Below are 22,517 nucleotides of genomic sequence, written 5' to 3'. Positions count from 1 at the left end.
ACCCTGAAGGGGAGATGATTTTAGGTGGAGGAAAGTTTCCGAACGCCTGCCTTTTGTTCTGCACAATCAGATCGTGTCGTAAGGGCGTATTTTAACCTTAGCTCAGGGCTGCCGCTGTCAACAGATGAATATTAATGGCCTCGCGTGATTGACTGTCCCGCGGTTGGACTCCCAAAAGCCTGCTTTAGAATCCAATTAGGACAAGTTGCTACACTGACAATGCGGGCAAGCAGAGTTGGTTTCAAACAGGTTAATTTATCGGAGGTGCGCTCCGCAGCAACGGCCGGTGGCAGTCGCAAACCCTGCGACGTCTGTGGCCTCCGGGGTCTCTTTCCCGACCCGTGCATCCGGCGGGGCGCGCGCCCCGCGCTTCGGAGGGATCGGGAAGCAGCCCTCGTCAAAACTTGGCTCGTGGCTCTCAACAAGTCAGAGAGGCGGGTCCGATGGTCGGACCAAGTTGTGAATGCGATGCGCGCCCTGTGGGCGCTAGCAGCGAGCGTTCGCTAGCGGGAGGTTACCTAGGCAGCCAGCGCGCCCTCAGCCCTCAGCCTTTTCTTTAGGTGGATGAAAAGAGCCAAGCGAGCCTGCTGTTTGGTTGCAAAGGTAATTGGTCACCCCTTTTGGCGACTGAAATGCATTTGCGCGTACGTTAAATATTGCTTGGCAGGATTTCGCTTTATGGGAGGGGAGAACTGCCTCTTCCACTGTTAGGTGTTAATAACGTACCGCGTGGGCGTGTGCAGGAGCCGTAAGGGGCAACCTACGAATCGGTTCCACAGGGCTGAAACAACAGGCGAATGTCTCTCCCCTCGAAGTGCCGTGGTAATTAGATTGCTAAGGCCAGAGAACACGCTTTTGTTGATAATGTAAAAATTGGTCCTCACAGGATGAGTCCCCACAAGATGATTGGGTCCAGGGTTGGGGTTGGGGCCACATTCGGCCGATTTGAAGCCAGGGAGTAAAGGTTGTGCTCAAAAGAAGAAAAAGACCAGAGGGAACACGCTGATACTCAGCAACCCCCTCCCTCTACGCACACTCGTGCTGGCTGGTGCTGGCCCTCCCTCCTCCTCCCCAGCTCTCTGGCTGCCTGCCTCTTCACAGCATCTGTATACAAGTACTGGGACGGCCCACACACTGTGTGTAAGAGATTTGGCCTGGGCCTCCTCCCTCTGAGCTCCCTTGCTCCCTGCCTAGGGATGGCCATGCTGCAGAGAACAGGAACTCCTAATGGGGATTTTTCCTTTTCCTCCAGTATTTCCCGAACTCTGTAGGGAAAAAAAAAAATCACTTTCCAAGGGTCTTCGTAGAAACCCAGCTTCCCTGCTTCACTTGTATTTAACAAACACGTGCAGTGGTGAGCTCTACGTGGCCGGCACTGCTTTGACTCCGGCCGGAGTAAGGCCAGACTTCAAATACGGCGATACCCATGCCGCTACCATGTATCCTGGATTTTCTGGGGGCAGTGCAGATTGCCAGTACTCTGTCTTGGCACGAAAACCATGTGTCCTGGATTTCACTTGGGCAAATGTGGTCACTGTAGAGTGGAAAACATGGTGAAAATCCTAATGTCCATGTGTGGAAAGAGCTCATCAGTATTTCAGAGAAGAGACGATAATGGCAGACTAAATACAATGGCAAGTGCATAATTTCAAAGTGAATAAATGTGTAATTTGCTGCTGTCATTCAGTGGTTGGAAATTGAAAGAGAGCTGCAAATTATTTGATAGTTATGAACCATCAAGATGACCGCTTGACTTTTTTTTTTTCCATCTATATTTTAAGCCGTGTTCAGTTTTCCCGCTCCACTGTATTAACTGCATTAAAGCTTTCTTTGTCCCAGATAAAATGAGATTTGGTCACAGTAAGGAGAAATCCTGGAGAATGTCCTGTGTCACTTAGGGGGAGCATTTGGGATTGACTGCTAACTTCGGCCATTAGCAGAATTGGGTTAGAGTGGATAAGGTACATTTCTTATGCTAATATGGATGAGACTAAATGGCGTTTGAAATCAGCCAGCCTAAACAATAAATCACTGGTGTTGAAGGGGGCTACACCAGACTTCCACAAAGCTGATCTAAAGCCTTACAATCTCATGTTCCCATTTCTTTTAGAGCGTTCAAAGGCACGGGATAGCAATTCTAAATAGCATGTCCCCCAAATCCATAGATCTTTTCATACCCCACTCTCTTTTTTAAGGATTTGTAACTTGGAAAGCACCACAGATGGAAACCAGGCACACAGAGTTAGCATTTGGCAGAAAAATCCATATAACTGACTTTCAGTGTAGCTCTTTTGCCCTTATTTAATTTAGAAAAATTCAGAAAAAAGCCGATGAGCTCATAAGTCTAGATGTTTATTTTGTTTTGCTTAACCTACCCACAGGCGCAATCAAGAATGGATACAATTTTAGGCAAGGAACGTGAGCTAGTAATCAGACAATGATGTTTCCAATTGTCTCAAGGGAATGTTACAGAAGTCTGAAAAAAAATTCCTCTAAACAAAAATCAAGTGTAATTCACTTTATGAATGCCATACACCACTTTTGTGGGGGGTGGTGGTGAAGGGGACGGATCGGAATGAGAAAATCAAACAAACCGTGGTAGTGTTGCAACTCCCCAAAGATTGAGGGATCTTGCCTTAGAGGGCCTTGGAAAGTGCGGGAACCGATCCAGAAGGCCAAACTCCGGTATGGGTAAAAGGCAACCCTGAAGAGCCAGGATGGACTTGGCGTTTCTCAAAATAGATGAAACGACATAAAAATCAAGATCAGCATTCTCGAAACAAAGAGAGAGTGTGCTATTGGTTGTTGTTGTTTTAAAGAGTGAGAACTAGCAACCGTATCTGGGTGGCCAGCTGTGGTTCCCCCATTCGTTTGAAGCAGTTAGTGGTCCTAGCGTCGAGAGGGAGAAGAAGTAGTGAAGTGTTGGGAGGGTTTTCTCTCTTCCGAGACCGAGACCGCACCAGACATTTGGGCCAGCAGGTGATTCGTTAAAACTTGGAAAAAGTCGTATTATTGTATGCTAACTGGGAACAGTTGGGAGAGTCCTTTCGAATGTGGTCAGTGTATTTCTTCCACGCGCCCCGATGGTCGGTCCCGAGCTGTGCGTGGAGGGAAGCGTGGATCCGATTGACGAGATAGCTGATGACTTGGGCTGCAACGAGTGTGAGAGTGGCGCCCCTTGGCAGGCCCTGCACGAGGTGCTGGAGGTGCCGAGGGGAGCAAGACACAGTCCCTTTTGTCAAGGCCGCTCGCATTCTAGTGGGGGAGCATACGCGTAAACAGGCTTCTCAGGAAACTTGTAGGATTAAACAGGGTGAAAAGGGCTAGAAAATACCTCCAGGAAATTGGCTGAAATGGTCACAATAGCCAGCCTGGGCAAGGGAAAAGAACTGAAGAGATGAAGTGGGAGATAGGGCGAAGGCTCTTAATAGGGCCGCCATCTTACAAAGTTTTCTTAATTCTTGGAGCAAATTCCGTGTTTGTAAGCATTAGGAGATGTGTGCATGAGATAATTCTGATGGATGCTAGATGACACAGATGGTGTCAGTTTTGCAATTTTTTTTTCCTATGGGCTGGTAGATTGCATCCAATATTTTGATGCAATATTTTTGAGCATTCTGCTACTTTCATCTTCAGAGTCGCAATGTTTGGTGTTCACTGTAGCCTAGAAAAAGGCTGCTTATTACCAACCTGGGAAGAAAGAGGCCTGGATTTGTCTGCTATGAGACAAGACAGAAAATATTTTTTCTCCTTAAATGGCAGCTATCAATGACCATGCCAACTTTAGTGTTTGATGCATGTACAAAAGCATGGGTCTTAAGAGGTATCTTATTACTCATTTCTAAGAAAATTGAAGATAATCACTTATAACTTGTGCACCCGATACATCATTTGGAAAGAATTTCACTAGGGATCATATTGCTCAACTGAAAAGTTCTGGCACGCTGAATTTGTACATTTTTGTGAATGCTTCCTTTACTCTGATCTCTCGCTTTTTTCTGCATATGGTTATTTGTATGTTTTAGATTAGAAGCTTCTTAAAGGGAAAGCACTGCATTTGATGCAGTGTTGAGCACAATACCGAGAGCACCATAGGGCAGTTAGTAAATTATTGACGATAATAGAATTTCTAGATCATTATGTATTCTCTATGAACTCTCAAATACTTTCCTAAGCTCTGTGTCATCTTACTTATTTTCAGAGCCTAAGTCCAGTTTCTTCTGGCACATTATTGGGGTATGTGGACAAACTTTTTTTTTTTTTTTAATTTTTTTTTTTTCAACGTTTATTTATTTTTGGGACAGAGAGAGACAGAGCATGAACGGGGGAGGGGCGGAGAGAGAGGGAGACACAGAATCGGAAACAGGCTCCAGGCTCTGAGCCATCAGCCCAGAGCCCGACGCGGGGCTCGAACTCACAGACCGCGAGATCGTGACCTGGCTGAAGTCGGACGCTTAACCGACTGCGCCACCCAGGCGCCCCTGTGGACAAACTTTTCAGGCTACATATATTTTGACTGGAGAAAGATTCGGTCTTTCCTTAGTTAGCTGGCAACGCATACCATCAAGAAGGGCTTATTAATGTCGAGTACCCAAAGAACAGATTGAAATTAGCAACATTGTTATGACTGGTTTAGTATCATTACAGATCAACAATTATTATAGCACATAAATTGTAGGACATCTCTTCAATCAAACTCTCTTTGATTTCATGTCAGCTAGACCTTTCTCGTTAACGTTGACATTACCGTATTTGGGAGTTGAGCTATAACACATGCACAGACCTGTTGAAGTACCCCACACGTTTCTGTAACCTGGGATCAGAATTTGTGCTCCGGCTCCATTCAAGAGACCGTAGTAGGAGCCAACATCTATTCAGCCCTAGCCAAGCTTGCAAATGGGTTTGATGTTTTGGGTAATCTAGGGTCTAATGGCAAGTGTGGGCAGAACCCTCCCCCCCACTCATCTGCCCATATTTAGCAAATTGTCTGGCTTGAAACAGGATCTCCAGCACTCCATTAAGAAATGAGCATCGGAGAATAGAATCCAAATCACGGGCCCCAGACTGGCTTTGGAGACAGCATAAGGTAATGGGAATTTACCTTCTGAGATAGAATGTCAGGGAGAATGCGATTCAGAAAGCAAGGTGAAGGTGGGCATACCGACAGAGAAAATGTGCATTTTGAAATGCTGCGTTTGAGGGGAAAACCCTCACTGGAACATTACCGTCTCGCTTGAACACCTTGTTGAATACAAAGTAAAGAAGATTTAGTTCCATACTTCCAGTTGGGCCGATTGAAGATCAATTACGTGGGTGCCAATTATTAGAAATACTTGTCTGCCATTTTTAAACAAAAATGAATCCAGATCGATTACCAAGAAAGGCATTTTCACTTCTGCCTCTCTTTGGGTGTAGCTGGATAAAGCCTTATTGGAGAGTTTGTATTTTTTCTCGTGAGTAAAAAAAGAGTGAATGTTAGGACCAAAATGCATTGCCAGTGTTCCAAACAGTTAATTACTTCCAGTAGCTGAAATTGTATTTATATGCTAGATTAGTAAATCTCCCAAGCTCTTTGAAGTATACTTAATAGGCTTATATTGATAAATAATTGATAGGAAGGGAGATAAAATACAAGTGAGAGTGGCAAGAAGAAGGGACAGGGAAGTTAAAGCCATTATAAAAGAAACCCCCACTCATTGTATCCTATCTATCCACCTGAAAGTTGAATGATGTACATTTCTCAGAAATGATGGTTCTGAGGGCCGCCTGGGTGGCTCAGTCGGTTTAGTGTCTGACTCTTGCTTTCATCTCAGGTCATGATCTCAGGGTCGGGGGGATTGACCCTGCATCAGGCTCCACGCTATGCATGGAGCCTGCTTGAGGTTCTCTCTCTCCCTCCCCTTCTCTCCGCCCCTCCCCCCGCACATGTGTGCGCATGTGCGTGCTCTCTCTCTCTCTCAAATAAGATAAAATGAATAATAATAATGAAAAATAAAACATTTTAGAAGAAGAAGTGATGCTTTTGAGAATATCCTGTGTTTTTCAGGATTTTCACAATGAAATGTGTGTTTATTTCTTATAAATCCAGAATGAGGCAGAATTTTAGACTACAATTTTAATTGGTCTTCCTGAGTCTGTCTTTTGGAAATAAGTGTATGACTGCAAAATTAGAAATTGTGAGTATGGCATCTTTCAGGCATGTGTTCATTTTCATCTATGTCTGCCTTACTGGGCTGGGATCTTCATATTTGTATCTGCAGAATGTAGCACAGAGCATAGTACAAATCGTAGGTGCTCAATAAATATTTGTAGACTAAATGAATGAATGGAGGTAGAAATGTATTACAAAGAAAATTTCCTTGAAACCAATATTTAAGTAGTTGATTCACTTTTACTAATATATTAAGGTTTCTAAAAAAGTAACTATTTTTCAGGTCAAAAATCCATTTGTTGTCTATAGGTAAGTGTCAAAGAACTGCTTTAATTCACGTGGCTGCACTCTAATTCCCTGAAAGAAGTAGACTAGCCACATCTTACGAGAGGTAAGTATTCTGTGCTTGTCTACAAGGCTATTCTAAGTAGTTTATAGATAAATACATCTACGTCTACATAAATGCATACATTTCCTTTACAAATCTGTGGTATTTAGGTTCCAAAAATAATGCAGCTTGGTGGCACTTAACAGAAACATACAAGGAATGTACGTAAGTTTTTCTTTGCTCTTTGGTGTTCCTTACGTAGAACATCGAGTTTCATAAGTGTACATTTAGAAGGACATAATCCAAAGTGGATATTCAGCCATGGAGATTTTATTGGAGTAGGATAAAGGGCCTCATGAGAGTTCTCTTAATTTCTGTATGCGTTAGAGCAGACTTTTAAAGTCAGCTGAGAAAACTCAACTAGTTGGCTAGGGATGACCCACTGGGAATTCTCTCAGCTAGAAGCCCAACTAGGAAAGAGGGTAAAAAAGAAAGGGAGGGTGTTCTTCTGAAAATAATATCAGAATTGCCTTTGTATCCTTTCCTCCTTAATTATGGTTCTGCTCCCTCTCCCCTAAACTCTTCATTCTGGTACTTGTATTACATAGCAGCATCCTGGGATTCCTCATTGCTCTCTGTCCAGTTTTGGTTTGGATGATCGAAGCTGAGGGAAACGTGGGGAAGAGAGGAAGGGTTAGAGCTACAGATTCAGGGACGACGTTCAAATCCCTTACCCTGGCATGTATCAGAAAGTTCACTGACACATAACAGACTTGAAAGGAGTAGAAAACATTTGACTTTGGAAATTTGCATGTGCAGAGAAAATGTGGAGATATGCCCCAGTTGCATCTGGGTCACAGAAATACTCTTTGTGCACGTCTTGGTTTGGTGAAGTACATAGCTTATTCATAGCATCTGCCAGACCCTACAGTCGTTGAATGCGGGAGCTATATTTGATTCATCGTGATATCCTCTAGAGTGGTGAGTAGAGGGCCTTGTACAGAGTTGTTAATAAAGATTGGAATGAATGTGAGAATAAACGCCTAGAGACACAGTCTGCAGGACTTGACCGCTGTTGAATGAGATCCTAGGATGGCAGGCACCTAGAGAACGACTGGGTCTCTGGATGCATCATTGGCTAAGTTGATCTGTGGTAGGGACTGCGGATGGGGTGGTGGAGGGGAAGCCATTTTATTTGTTCTCTGTGGCCCTGGGAGCCTTTTTGCCCCTCTTTCAAGATTGAGATCTGGGGGGGGGGGAGTGACAAATGGAAAATTTTACCTACAGATTTATCTAAATGTGGTCCTTGGGGGGAACCTGGCTGGCTCAGTCGGTGGAGCATGCGACTCTTGATCTTGGGATCGTGAGTTCAAGCCCCACATTGGGTATAGAGCCTACTTAAAAAAATAAGTGTGGTATTTGGATATGTTTTATATGTATTTTTATTTATATATTTATATGTATGTGTGTATTCATAGATTATATATGTACAAATATTCTATATTTCTATTTTGATAGCAACAATTTATAATCATGTGTTATTTAAACTGTTTGAAAGTTGTTAATTATTACTGTTGGTAGTGAGAGGTCTTTGAAAAAAAATTTTTTTAATGCTTATTTATTTGAGAGAGAGAGAGAGAGGGAGGGAGAAAGAGAGAGGCAGAACGTGAGCTGGGGACAGCAGAGAGAGAGGGAGACACAGAATCTGAAGCAGGCTCCAGGCTCTGAGCGGTCAGCACAGAGCACGATGCGGGGCTCAAACTCACAAACTGCGAGACCATGACCTGAGCTGAAGTCGGACGCTTAACTGACTGAGCCACCCAGGCGCCCCAATAGTGGGTGGTCTTTTACAACCATACCTTACATTTGTGTCGTGAAAGCCTTGCTTTCATGTATCTTATGTACAGACAATGCAGTCACTCATAAAGTGTCTGCAGATTTTGAGTTCCACTAAGCTGTTTGGTTCCAACACACACACATACACACTCACGTTTGTACACTCATACATACCAACATACAATATCCCTACATCTGTCCGTCCTTAATAACCTAGAGAATAAGCCTATCTTACCCTGGGAAGAGATAAGGGGTACAGCTTTTCAGAGCTCGAGTAAACCATTTTCAGTTGGATTGGCCCCAAATTGTTGCAGAGCAAATTGTCACTGATATCATAGAGCTCATTTATTAAGTTCCATCATTATCCTAAGTACAGAGATGTGATCGCCATTTAAAACAGTGGTGGTCAACCCAAACTGTGAATTTGGCTCATTTTGGAGAATGACTTCTAGCACTGGCTGCATAGCATGTTGAGCTCCATAGAAATGAGAATGTGACCCAAGAGGCAGTTTCCAAGTTAGCTTTCATGGACTGATTGTATTGGGGACCACATTGAGTTGTTTTGGAAAACAGATGGAAATTCTCAGCAAAGGAACCTACTAATAATGAACCTTATATGCTATCTCTGCATAAATATTTAAAAGTTTTTCATTCATTCTCTCCTTCAGCCAACATTCACTGAGCACTGATTCTAAGCCAGGTACTGATGGTGTGAGATAAAATCACTGCCTAGCGCGGGGGCCGGATAAGGAAAACCAGAGATGTCAAGGCAGTGCCATGAGAGCTGTCATGGAGCTGGGCACCATGGACGGATCTGGGGGGCTGTTGAGCTATGGAGGAGGGGTGCCCTGCTGCCCTTAAGTTGGCTGTCATGTAAGGTATACGCAGAGGCACAAAGACACAAAATGACACATTTGCTGGGCTGGAATACTTTGGATTGCTTGGCGAACAGCTGTGGGGAAAGGAGAGGAAAGATGAACTGGAAAAGTAGGCAGGAAATGCTGAGGAGTTTCCTCAGGCCGTGTCCAAGCATGATGAGGAGCCATGAAAACATTTTAAGAAGAGAAAACATATGGAAAATGACAGGAGAGTGAGTGGTGACAAGGAGTTTTAGTAATACAGGTGGAGAAGGAGGGCAGTAAATAAGGGAGTAAAAGATAAAGTTGAGAGACTAGAGGAAGTGGACCAGGTAAGTCTAGAACTTCTAGTTTTTCTGGGTGGTGGGGTATGGCACATAATAGGTGGTCAGGAAATATTTGTTAAATAAATGAGTGAAATATAGGAAGAATATACTTTTAAAAATATTTTTAAACTAAACTCTACCCCCAGTGTGGGGGCTTGAACAGATGACCTTGAGGTCAAACGTCACATGCTCTACCAACTGAGCCAGCCAGGCGCCCCAGGAAGAACATATTTTTAAGGGGTGAAATAATGAGTTTGATTTTGAAGGGGCTGAGTTTGAGGGGTTCTTTGATCATTGAGGCAGAAATGTCTGCTAGACAGTTGAGCCTGTGTTTTGGATCATAGAAGAGAGAGAAATCAGGGCTGGGGATACATACTTGGACATTAACAGAATATAGATGGTAATTGAAACTCTGGGAATAGATGAGATCACTGGGAAATAGTATGTATACTCTTCTAGAGTTCAGGAGAAGCATAGTTGGGACTCATCAGCATATAGGCTTAAGTTGGAAGTCATGGGTGTGGATGATATTTTCCAGGCTTTTGCATGTGACACATCTTAAAATGCATTTTGCCAACATCTGGTGATTTAAAAAAAAAAAAAACTGCCAAAGACTTCAAGAATTCTCTTGATTAAGAGAAAGTATGAGTATATGTTGTCATGGTCCAAGATTTTGTAAATAAGATAATGCACTACCAAATGCACGTGTGTGCACAAACACACACACACACACACGCACACACACACACACGACGGTGGGGGGGATGTAGAGAAGTATATTTGAATCAAGGGATTGGACTTCTATTATTTTTGATAGCAGTAATTAATAATTTGGCGTGATCTTTAAACTGTTTGCAAGTTGTTAATTGTTACTCTTAGCAGTGGGTGGTCTTTCACAACCATTTGTGTTGTGAAAGCTTTGCATTCACATATCTTATGTACAGACAATGCAACCACTAATAAAGTGTCCCTAGCTTCTGAATTCCGCTGACCTGCTTGCTTCTGACATAGAGACCCCTCTGCACACCACCCCCCTACCCCCACTAGCTGGGGAGCAGCGTCTCACTCTGGAGAATGAAAGCTGTAGCCGTGTGTAGCTTTTGGAGCTCTGGTCTCTATTCCACGGCAGACTGGGCCCTGCAGGCTGGTCTCTGAAACATGTGGTTCCAAGCAAATACTAGGCATACTTGTGTAATTGGGCTGATCTTGTCTTAAGTGTCTATGGAGATGTAATGTTTCTTTGGTTGCGGGGAGAGAGGGTTAGGTCTAATGTTCTGTTTCTCTGGCATGAATAGTTTCTTTAATTTCCCTTTTGGTTAAGAGATTGCCTTCATTGGGGTTTCTACTTTCATTCAACGTAAGCTTGAAAGTCCTTGATCTCTCGCTGATTTAAAAAAAAAATTTTTTTACTGTTTCTTTTGAGAGAGAGCGCGAGTCATGGAGGGGCAAAGAGAAGGAGAGACACAGAATCCGAAGTAGGGTCTAGGCTCCGAGCTGTCAGCTTAGAGCCCGACATGGGGCTTGCACTCAGGAACTGAGAGATCATAACCTGGGCCGAAGTTGGACGCTTAACGGACACAGCCACCCAGGCGCCCCTCCAGTTGATGTTTGGAGGCCACTTTCAGGTTGATGGAATAGTTTGGAAAGGCCCCAAGGGAAGAGCATGGAAACTACCATTTACTGAGTGCCTGCTATGTGCCAGGTGCTTTATGTTTAATCTCATTTAATCTACACAGCAAACCTGAAAGATAGGTGGCATCATCTCCATTTTACAGGTGAAGAAACTGAGGCCCAGAAAGGTTTCCTTTCCCCAAGGTTGTGTAAGCGGCGGAGCCACGATTTGCATCTGGATTTGTCTCACTTGATAGCGCATGGTCTTTCTAGTATGCCCACTGGGTTCCGAAGGGGAAGGAATATGGTCTGGATATAAAGCATTTGACTTAACTTCCCACACTCCTTTGACTTTGTGACATTTTTTGCTCTGGGCTCCTCTCCTACTCCAGAGCTGATTCTCTCTCTGCTTGTTTGCCTTCTTCCTCCCACCCCTTCTTAGACGCAAGTGCTCCAGCAGCCTTTGTCCTTTGCCCCTTCTGTTCTCTCTCTGCTCATTCCCACACCCATTCCCATGACTTCATTATCTTCGCTGTTCGAATGACTCCCATATCTCTTTCCAGCCTGACCTCTTTCTTGCTGTCCAGTTCAGAATTTCCTAGTCGCCCGCCGAGCATCTCCATCCAGAAGTCCTGCCAACGCTTCACTTTCAACAGAGCCAAAAACTAGTCCATCATTTTCTTTTCCTGTCTGCGCAAACCTGCCTCTCTCCAACATTCTGCATTTCTGGTGATAGCAACTCTGGTACCCGGGCCTGAAGCCATGAAATCATCTTGGACTTCTCTCTGTACACATCTCTCACCCAAATGAAATGGCTAAGTCCTGCAAGTCTGCCTCCGTCGTGTCTGTCCTCCGTCGCCCTTACCTCCTTGGCACGTGTGCCCTCTAAGCACATCAGGCTCCTATCTGAAAGGACCCTGTAGTTGTCTGCTCCCAAGTCTTTGCTTATGGGCCACCTGACTGTCTGCCTTTTATTGATGCAGTCATCTAGTCCTACCCGCTTTTCAAGGCGGCAGTGCGATCCACCTCCTGCATGAATCACATCAGGATTCCCTATGACACTTCCCTTTGAACCCTGGCATCACTGTACTTCTATGGCCTTGGGTCTCGCTGGCTCTTCTAATTATTTATATACTGGGCTTCCTACTAGAGGCTTCCTCCTTAAAGTGTGGCGCATGCACCAGTGGCATCGGCATCATCTGAGAGCTTGTAAGAAATGCAGAACCTCAGGCCCCATCCCAGACCTGCTGAACCACATCTGTATTTTTAAACAAGATCCCCAGGTGATCTGGATGCACGTTAAAGCTGGAGAAGGGCTGCTCGCAAGTGTAAGCTCCTTCAGGGCAAGAACCTTGCAGGAGTTAAGGGAGGGTTTTGCACATAATAGATCAATGTTCTTTTGATTTCTTGCATTTGTGCTGGCTTCCCCATTCATTCATTCATGTGGCCTCCGAGACCCTAAACACAAGAAATTTATGTGGGGAGGGAGGAAGAGGAAGGAGAGAAAGAGAGAGTGGGGGGGGGAGAAGAGAGAGAGAGAGAGAGAGAGAGAGAGACAGAGACAGTGGGGGGAGAAGGAGGGAGGAGGGGTAGAATGAAGGGGCTGGATTGAGCCTGTATGATCTCTGCTCAGCAGCTGATAACTTTGTGACTGCTTTGGAAAACAATCTTTGCTCTCCCAGATGGTTAGGACCTCTTGTCTACTCCTTGGCTTAATTTAATGTGGCCAGAGGCAAATATCTTCGGAGACCATTATGCTCTTACCCTAGGGACCTGATGGTCTCCCACTTTCTTTTTTACTGGCTTTCTGGGCTGTACCTTCTCTGGCCATGCCCAGCAGCCAGACTGGAACTTTTGAAGCGATTCAGAGAGCCATGGAAGAACTGTGCCCAGTGTTTCAAATAGTCCCTTCTGTTTTCAGAAACTGATTTTCTGCTTTGTTTTCAAACTTCAAAGTTTGCTTCTGAAATAAAGGTTTATTTTCCCCCACGGGATTCTGAAGGTTTTATACAAGTGTTAATTTCTAAAACCTAAGTCATTTCTTGCCTTTGAAACTTCAGTGCTGTGGGTCAATTTAATAACGTTGCCTGAAGGTTCTTTTGGCCTTCAAAAGCTGTCAGATTGCCTTTCTTTGTTCTTTGAGAGAGTAAGGTTGCCTCATTCACAAAGCTTGAAGGAGTTGAAACCAGCACTTATGCAATCATGCAGTCTTCCTCCACCCCGCAGGGATATCCAGTTTTATTTTCAAGCTAGGTCCTAGTGGCAATGAGATGTATTGCCAACCGACAGTTCTGGGTGAAAGTCCCCAAAAGCCCATCACCATTTATTTCATGGAGTAGTGTTAAGAAGTAGCCCAAGTTACCGAGACACCCGTAGCTAAGGGGAACAGTGGACACACCCATCTGCGCACACCCATCGCTGCCCTTCTGGGGCTCGGAATAGCTTCAGAGCTACTGAGCCCCCCCCTTCATCATCTGCCGGACTGCTCCCCACATCTTCCCTTTTCGTCTTCCTCCCTTCTACCCTCACACTCTCTCTCAACTGGTTATAATTTAGAACAGAAGGTGTTTTATGGTTTGTTATATTTATTGAATGGTTTTGTGTTTCTTGTTCTCTAAAAAAATTGGATGAGTGGAATGTTTTATATTTTCCTATTTTACTTTTAAGTTGTATTTCCTTTTCCTATAGCTCCTGATTTCCTTTTCTCCTCTCTCTCTTCCCGCACGTTCCTCTGCCTCCTCCACATCCGCTTGCCCTCAGTGATTCTGGAGAGAAAACAGCCTTTCCATTTCTGTCCGCATATTTGGTTTGGGTACCTGGTGACTTCTCTCGGGATATTTCGAAATTTGATTCCTTAGTTTGGAAAGACAGAGCTCTAAAATATGCACCAATGAATTTACATTCCACTTTCTAAGAACTCTGAGTATTTAAAAGAGGTGTGTGTGTGTGTGTGTGTGTGTGTGTGTGTTGTACAGATAGCACAAGGCTAAATATAACTGACTGGAGTATCTCAGATCATTGCTATGTAGTTTACATTCTCTCTCACTTTGTCATAATTCTCAATGAATGCAAATTGCATCTTTGTTCTTAGAAATCTCTTTTCTTCCACTGAACTGCCTTTCCTTTTTCCAAAGATCAGGGAGCCCCTTTGAAACACTGCTAATGTGGGGTGGAATTGACACGTAGCTTGTAGGCTAACCAAATGTAGCTTGCTTTTCCCTGATGAAGTTATCACGTTTCAGGGCACGGTGCCACTTGCAGGATTTTATGGTCCTAGTTTCAAGTTTGACTTCAGGTTAAAGAGCATATTCCGATTGGACTATTCCTTGGAATTTTGGCTTTGTCTTAACACTTATGGGAATCTTTTGTTTGGCCTGTATCTATTATCTCTTCCGGGCTTGGCCAAGGCTGTTAGGTTATACACCTACGTATAAATATTTAACAAGATAAGTTAGACAAAATGTGCTTGAGGATACCTCAGCCCTCCCACCCCCATCCCTGCCCCCGCCCCTGCTCAGTTTTTGTGTAGGGTCACAGATGGTTGCTTTATCTCACATGTTTGGATTTGGAGGACATTCCTTTGCACTTTGCTTGATAGACACAATGAAATGGAAGCGTGCGAGTCCATCTTGACTACCAAAATGGTAGCACCAAGGAACAGATAACATTAGACTCCTCTTCCTATTTTTTTTCTAACTGGTTATCCAAACTCCCCTAAGCCAGAGAGTTTTAGGTATGAGATTGTGTGTTTTTAAAGAAAATATTTTGGATAAAGACTAATGTTCTCAAGTCAGGAATAACAATTAGTACCATTCATTAATCAGGGGCATGTTTTGACTTTGAGTCCTGGCTAGGAAATATAAACTGTGAAAGTCACACATATATATGAACCTCAGGCAAATTTATGACTTGTCAGCCTTTTAAGGTTAAATTCTTAACCCCAAATCGGGGCTGGCTTTATATGTGGAGTCCGGCACATTCCTCTGGGCCACTGAACCCCCCCCCCCCCAGCCCCAGCCCTTTGCTTCACAGCAGCTAATGGCCTAATGAGCAAGAAGGATTTCTGCCTCTTATCAGCTGCCTAAACAGCAACAGGAAGGCTGATATACAGAGTATAGGTCAAAACCTCAGTTCTTAAACCAAAAAACTATAGGCTCAGTTTAAAACTCTGGATATGTGGTATCGCTGTGGTTATCAGTGCCTGTCAGTGAAGGAGCTGGACACTTGAGTTCAACCAAATAGTAATAGTTGTCAAAAGTATGAACACTCTAATTAATTTTGCTAATAGTTCGTTCCTTCTTTGTTTAGTTCTTCTATAAATAGCCTTCATATAGGCTTTAATGAGCTTTTAGTTTGCGCCTGGAGGTTATTATGGTCATGCGGGGGTGTTTTGATTGTCAGATGGTGATGATGGAGGCAAGGGTATTTATATTTTGGCCCGGAGTTTGGAAGGGGCTGCCAAATAAACGTAAATAGCTATTTACTCCTACTTTTATTTCTCTTTAAACCGAGTTTTTGAATAAATATGCACTCAACTTGCCATGGGAGTCAGAGACAGCTTTGTGCCTTCTCATATCGTAGTCAGACGTTTTAAGGAGAAAGAGTCCTTGCCTGTTTCTGAGAACCACTTGGAATCCAGGCTCAGACTCACAGAGAATAAATATTTTAGGGTATTCAGTGCCCATTATAGTGAAAGCCCCTTGACTTTCATCTTCTGCATTTGCATTTTGTCAGAGACAATAATGAAAACATTTTTTTCAGATTCCGTCCTGTTATTGAAAATCCTATTTACATAAACAGGCATTGTTGTGGCTTAGGGAAGAATGTGGGGTCCCATTCTTGAGCTCCTTGTATATCTTTGCTAAGGCTTGTCTAAATAGAAGTAATGACGCTTTAGTCTAAGCAGCTTTTCTCATTTAGGTAAGCAGGGTGGTTTGAAATTTCAGTTTACTAGATAATTGAGTCTCTTCTTAATTATTTCAGGCATGCAGGTTGCTCTCTTGATAGTAAAGACCCTAAAAATCTAGTAATCTCCTCAGGCATCCATTTGGTAATAAAATCCTGTGCATTTTCAGGGGTTAATTTTCATGACAATTGTGCGTCCCCTCCCCACCCCCACCCTTGAAGAAATCCTGCTATCTTTTAGGGCCTTGGTCTCCTCATGTTTGCCAAAGCGCGCGCGCGCGCGCACACACACACACACACACACACACACACACACACGCACACGTATATATGGGTGTCGCTGGAATGACTGAATCTAGAGGGAATTTAAATGTATTCAGATTCATGCTCATTACACAACTTTCATTTAGAGTTTTTAATAGCCTTGTCATATTTCTCAGAAAATCATCTGCCTGACTTTGCCAGGCTTGGTTTTCTGCCCTGAATGAAAAACTGAAGATCAGCAAAAGTGGAGCCTAACTATCTCCTATTCGATCCTTTTGATCAAAAAAAAAAAAAAAAAATCTCACAGGTCATCTGGGGCGGAGTGAGGTGGGAAAAAGCTAAAAAAAACAAAAATAGCCCAGGCTGCCTTCACATCTGCTAGTCATTCCCACTGGTGTGACTTCAATTCAGCAAGTTTTTATTGAGCACCTGTGGTGGGGGCGGTGCTAATAATCGTTAACATTTATTGAGCCGGGCGCTGTGCTAAGCCTTTATGGGCAACATCCCATTTAATCTTCGCCACAGCACTACCAGGTGGGTATCATTATCTCCCCCATTTTACAGACGAGGAAACTGAGGCTTGGAGAGGTTTAGCGACTTGGCAGAGGTCAAATATTTTCTGACACGAATTAAACTCAGTCTGGTCCCAGGGCCGTGTTTCCAATCACTACTCTTGCGAAGGGCTCAGCATCTTGGGGAATGACTCCCCAAACCAGTTTTGAGAACTCAGTATGTGTGGGATGCTGGGGATCCAAAGTCAAATAATTTAGTCATGGTGGGGGCGCCAGACGTGTAGACCGATGAGGACCACGCACGGAGGGGTCTCCAGATCTGTTGAGGGGAGGAAGGAGGGCATGGGAACGGGGAGCTGTGGCGTGAATCTGTGGGAATTCCGTGTCCTGAGGCAGCTCAGCAGCCTGGGGTCATGGGCGTTTGATTTTCCTGTTCAGTGAAGGTCATCTTCTATGGGTTGAACTGCCTCAGCGATTGCATCAACCTGTTTCCATCGGGGCCCCGGCTGACTGTAGCGTCAGCTGCCTTGAACCCAGCACTGCTCAGACATGCAAGGTCGGCACGGTGCGGGACCTCACCGGCCCCATGGTTCCCGTGTCACAATTTCTCTCTTATTGGACTTCTAAAAAAAAAAAAAAAAAAAACTAAATTAAATGAGGCAGATGTTCCTGAACCAAAGTGCTGTGGTCTCGAGAGCTGGTGGTTTTCTGAAGGCGGGTCATACAAGACTGGCGCCCACAGGGAGACCCCGGCTCCGGGTTTGGTTCGTTTAGCGTGAAGTGGAGCCCTCGTAGCGCCCCCTCTTGGAGCCCATGCTGGGCTCCGGGGAGCTCTGTGTCCGCATCACCCCCTGCTTGACAGAAGAAGGAAGTGACTATTAACAGTTTGGGGGTTTTTCGGTGAAATCGTGGCAATGGAAGAGAAATCCCCAAATCACCTGTTTGGGCAATTTATTTTTGTTTTTCATGGCTACCGAAGAAAGCAATGAGGAAACAAGTCACTCCTGAGCCGCACTGAAAAGTCCTTTATGTGCCGGGGCCCCTGGGTGGCTCAGTCAGTGAAGCATCCGACTTCGGTTCAGGGCATCCTCTCACGGTGTGTGAGTTCGAGCCCCGCATCGGGCCCTGTGCTGACAGCTCGGAGCCTGGAGCCCGCTCGAGATTCTGTGTCTCCCTCTCTCTCCGCTCCTCCCCAGCCCACGCTCTGTGTCTCTCGCTCTCTCCCCCTCAAAAATAAACATTAAAAAAACGTTTTTTATGTGTCGCATTCACAAGTTAGCTTTTCCTCCATTTTGGGAAACGCTTGGCTCAGGGTAAGGTGGACTCGCCAACGTGTGTTGAGTGAGAGAGCGCGAGAGGAACCATACCCTTTAGCTTTCTATCTCAGCTTCCCCAAAACTCGTCGTGTCTCCAGGCTTCTTACAGCTGTTCTGCAATGGTTTGCTTGCCAACACCCTCCCATGCACTTTCTCCTTCATTAAATCTCTTCCACAGAAAGGGGTTGCCACCAAGTCTAGACTTCGGTGACGTGCAGGAGGAGGGCCAATTAGTGAGGATTTTGATTCCTATTACGTGCGGATGGGGGGAGGGGGAGGGAATTCTGTCCTTCCCAGTCCTTCAGATACTCAAGTTGTAACACAGCAGTGTGTCGAAGATGTATAAAATTAGCGGAGCATTTACACAGCTATTCCCCAAGATGGCATAAATGCCACAGCACTAGAGCATGTCAGTGTAGACGCTGAGATCGGCTGAAGGATAGGAAAAAGGAAAAGATCAATCACGTTGCTCCTCACTTGGGGATCAAGAGCGAGTGTTTGATTTTCCTCTGGTTGCGTTTTGCTTAGGCGCGGTGTGTATGTTGTGCTAACAAGGCAACCGACTCCCTTTTCCACAGGTTCCTATCGTCAGGAAAGGGGAACGATAAAATAGAGGGCACAGATTATTTACAGTGGCTGAGAATGTAATTACAAGGTGCAATGGCTTGAAACTGAAATTTAGGTTAGCCATTAGAGCTGGGAGAAGCATCTTAACAGTAAGGGCAATTGGGCATCGGAGAGATTTGCTTGGGAGCTGGTTAAGCAGCATCTCTAGAAGTGCCGAAGACTAGGACAGGTGTAATGTGGAGAGAGACTCCTACCATATTCAAGGTTGGGCTGGAGGCCAAGAACGATAGGCATCTTCCTTTGTTGCCTGGCTCTGTTTGTGACTACCTAATTGCTAATAGCTTGAAAACATTTCTTCATGTATCCAAAATATACTTAGTTTGTTAAGCATAAGAAAACAGACTTTCTGAAATACGGGCCAAGGACTGAGGCGGTATTAGGATCTTTTTCACTTCTATAAGGCTTCTTTTTTCTTATAATATGGGGCTGCTGTTGTTAAAGTAACATTTGGGCTCTGTCTGTATGACTTTCTCAGGGCTGACCCCAGATAAAATTTGGTTTGGGTCTCTCTCTCTCTCTCTCTCTCTGTCTCCTCTCTCTCTCTTTTTAGAGATAAAGCACGAGTGGGGGAGAGGGGCAGAGAGAGAGAATCTTAAGCATGCTGCATGCTCAGTGCGAGCCCAATGTGGGGATTGATCCCGTGACCCTGGGATCACGACGGAGCTGAAATAAAGAGTTGGACGCTCAACCGACCGAGCCACCGAGGTGCTCCTCTTTTAGCTTTTAAAAACATCTTTCCTTCCTTTTGGACATTTCCCCTCACCCCTACCCGCGTGGTTTGGGCTGCCTCCCCGTTCTCTTCTTTCCCGTGCTGGACGAAAATCCCAAGTAAACTCTTTAGCCTTGAGGTATAAGGAGATTACTCAAGGAGTGCTGCACTCGGAGACAACACCTGAGGAAATTGCCTAACCAGAGTACTAACTCACCCGTGATGAAACATTTAGATATTGCCAGGCAGATACTTGTAGGTGGGGTAGAAGGAGGGGGGCAGGTATTAGTTTCCTAGGGCTGCCATAACAGATCACCTCAAATTTGGTGGCTTAAAACAACTGAAATTTAGTCTCTTGCGGTTCTGGAGGCCAGAAGTTCAAAATCAAGGTGTCAGCAGGGCCACGTTCCCTCCACAGGCTCTACGGGAGGATCCTTCCTTGCCTCTTCCTTCCAAGCTTCCGGTGGCTCCAGGCCTTCCCTGGCTTGTGGGCTTCATTGCGCCAGTCTCTGCCTCTGTCTTCACACGGCCTTCTCTTCTCCGTGTCCCTCTCTGTGTGTCTCTTGTAAGGACACTTGTCATCGGATTTAGGGCCTACCTGATTAATCCAGGATGACATCATCTTGACATCGTTAATTTAATTACATCTGCAAGATCGTTTTTCCAAATAAGGTCATGTTCACAGGTTCCAGGGCTTAGGACATGGGCATATCATTTTGGGGGACACCATTCACCCCACTACAGAAGGAGAGCTTTCTGGGCCTCTTTAACCACACCAATACATCAGAGATGTCCACTCTAAGGAGAACTTACTCCAGGGAAGCTGAAAGTTGGTTGTAAACATTCAGTGTGTTTCCTGAGAGGGATGTGGGTAGGAACTGCTGTTTAACTTGTTTTCTAAATGGCTAAATTGAGGACCAGAGGAGTGAAATGACGTACCCAAGTCACCCTGGGTCAGAAGTAAGAGTTCTGGGGGTGTTTGGCTGGCTCAGTTGGTGGAGCTTCTGACTCTTGATCTCAGGGTTGTGAGTTTGAGCCCCACATTAGCTGTAGAGATTGCTTAAAAATAAAGTCACTCATTCATTCAGAGCACACCTGTGTGCAAGCAGGGGGAGAGGCAGAAAGAGAGGGAGACACAGAATCCGAAGCAGACCCCAGGCTCTGAGCTGAGAGCACCGAGCCTGACGTGGGGCTCAAACTCACAAACCGTGAGATCATGACCTGAGCTGAAGTCAGACACTTAACCAACCGAGCCACCCAGTGGCCCCAAAATAAATCTTTTTTAAAAAAGAAGAGCCCTGAAATGGAATAGGATACCACATATGTTTTTAACTTTACTGATTTGAGAGAGAGAGAGAGAGTGCGAGCGGGCATGTGGGGGCATGCGTGAGCAGGGGAGGGGCAGAGAGAGAGGATCCCAAGCAGGCTCAGTTGTCAGTGCAGATCCTGATGCGGGGCTTGAACCCAACAAACCATGAGATCATGACCTGCAGTGAAATTGAGAGTCGGATGCTCGACCACCTGAGTCGCCCAGGTGCACCAGGATACCCCGTTATTCAGCTTAGCATTTATGTCTTGACTCATGACTCCTGTTGAATTGGTTTTCCCTTAAAGAATATGTGGTTTCTAAACCCTTTAGCTATGGGAAGGCAACTGTTGCTCATTGCCCGCCTGAAGAACCTTTTTGTAGGTGATGGTATGCTTTCAACCTGCTTTAGCTTTCCACCTAGTCTTTGTGGTTTGTTGAAATGTCAGCTGCAGGGAGTTTTGGAAGCCAGAAATATCTGGGAAGCAAAAGACGGCTGTTTTAGGTTCGGGCATACAGAGTTTTAGGGACAACTTGCATGCAGAGTGGTAAATACGTGGTTGTCACAGGTGAGACATTCCCTGAAGAAATGCTGTCACACTTGCTTATGACGAAAGGACCAGTTCTAACATTAATGGCAGGTGACGACTTTGGTGTGTAAAGAGATCAGCGAGTTAGAGGATGGCCTTCTTGGAAACACAGTGAAAGGTATGTTAGAGGCCACCAGGTCGAGTCTGCTACCTAGTGCAAGAGTCCCTTCTGTGGGGTCTCTGATACTGCTACCCAGTTTATGCTTCGGTGCTTCAAGACGAGAGGAGCTTACTCTGTTCAGGAAGCAGGAGCTCTGTGCTGAGTATTTGTTCATTCCTTCAACAAGCATTTATTTTTTATTAAAAAAATTTTTTTTAATGTTTATTTATTTTGGAGACAGAGACAGAGCGTGAGAGGGGGAGGGGCAGAGAGAGAGGGAGACACAGAATCCGAAACAGGCTCCAGGCTCTGAGCTGTCAGCACAGAGCCCGACAAGGGGCTCGAACTCACACACTGTGAGATCATGACCTGAGCCGACATCGGATGCCCAACCGGCTGAGCCACCCAGGCGCTCCCTTCAACAAGCATTTATGGAGTATGTCCCATATACCTGGCACTATGCCATGTTAGGGAAGATGGCCAAGATATAGTTCCTGCCTACAGAAACTTCCAATTTAATCGCAGGAATAAGAAAAGTATACCAATAGCTATAAAAATGCAGTATTAGAGGTACAAAGAGTGCTGAAAATTCCTAGTTGACGGCTCTTGGGGTTTATTTGGTGGGGAGGGTAGCTGGGGCAGGGAAGACCAACATTATGAAAGAGATACTTTATGGATGAGAAAGTTTTAATAGCTGAAGCTAGGGGAAGAGCACTCCAGGGACAGAAATAGCATGAACAAAACAGGGAGGCTGGAAATGGAGCCATGGGTTTGGGACACATGAAATAAGTTTAATTTAATCCTCAGCCATGTTGAGAAGTAGGTGTTATTGTCCCTATTTTATAGATAAGGGAGCTGAGGCTCAGAGATTAAGTAACTTGCCTAAGATCACATGGCTGTTAAGTGAGGTTCACCCTGTGGTCTGTCTGATTTCACATGTCTTCCTTTGCCACTGTGTGCCATCCCACCAGGAAGCTCTCTGCCATTAGTTAGGGTCTGGAGACAAAGGAGTATGTATAAAGGGAATGTGGTTATTACACGGAGTGAAGTGCTGTAAGGCTGAGTTGTTGGCCTTTGCC

At 44.9% G+C, this 22,517-nt stretch overlaps 1 protein-coding gene across 4 annotated transcripts in view; it reads left to right on the top strand.

Moving 5' to 3' along the window:
* GPC3 (glypican 3) overlaps positions 1–22,517 on the top strand; it is a 424,445-nt gene that overhangs the window by 930 nt on the left and 400,998 nt on the right. The window lies entirely within an intron of this gene.

The sequence above is a fragment of the Lynx rufus genome, unplaced genomic scaffold (genome assembly GCF_022079265.1).
Source record: "Lynx rufus isolate CCGP_SWC_20201006 ecotype Redwood Valley unplaced genomic scaffold, mLynRuf1.p SCAF_19, whole genome shotgun sequence".
In the NCBI taxonomy this organism is placed as follows: Eukaryota; Metazoa; Chordata; class Mammalia; order Carnivora; family Felidae; genus Lynx; species Lynx rufus.
The sequence above is the reverse complement of the archived record's forward strand: the minus strand, read 5'-3'. Positions and strand labels throughout refer to the sequence as shown.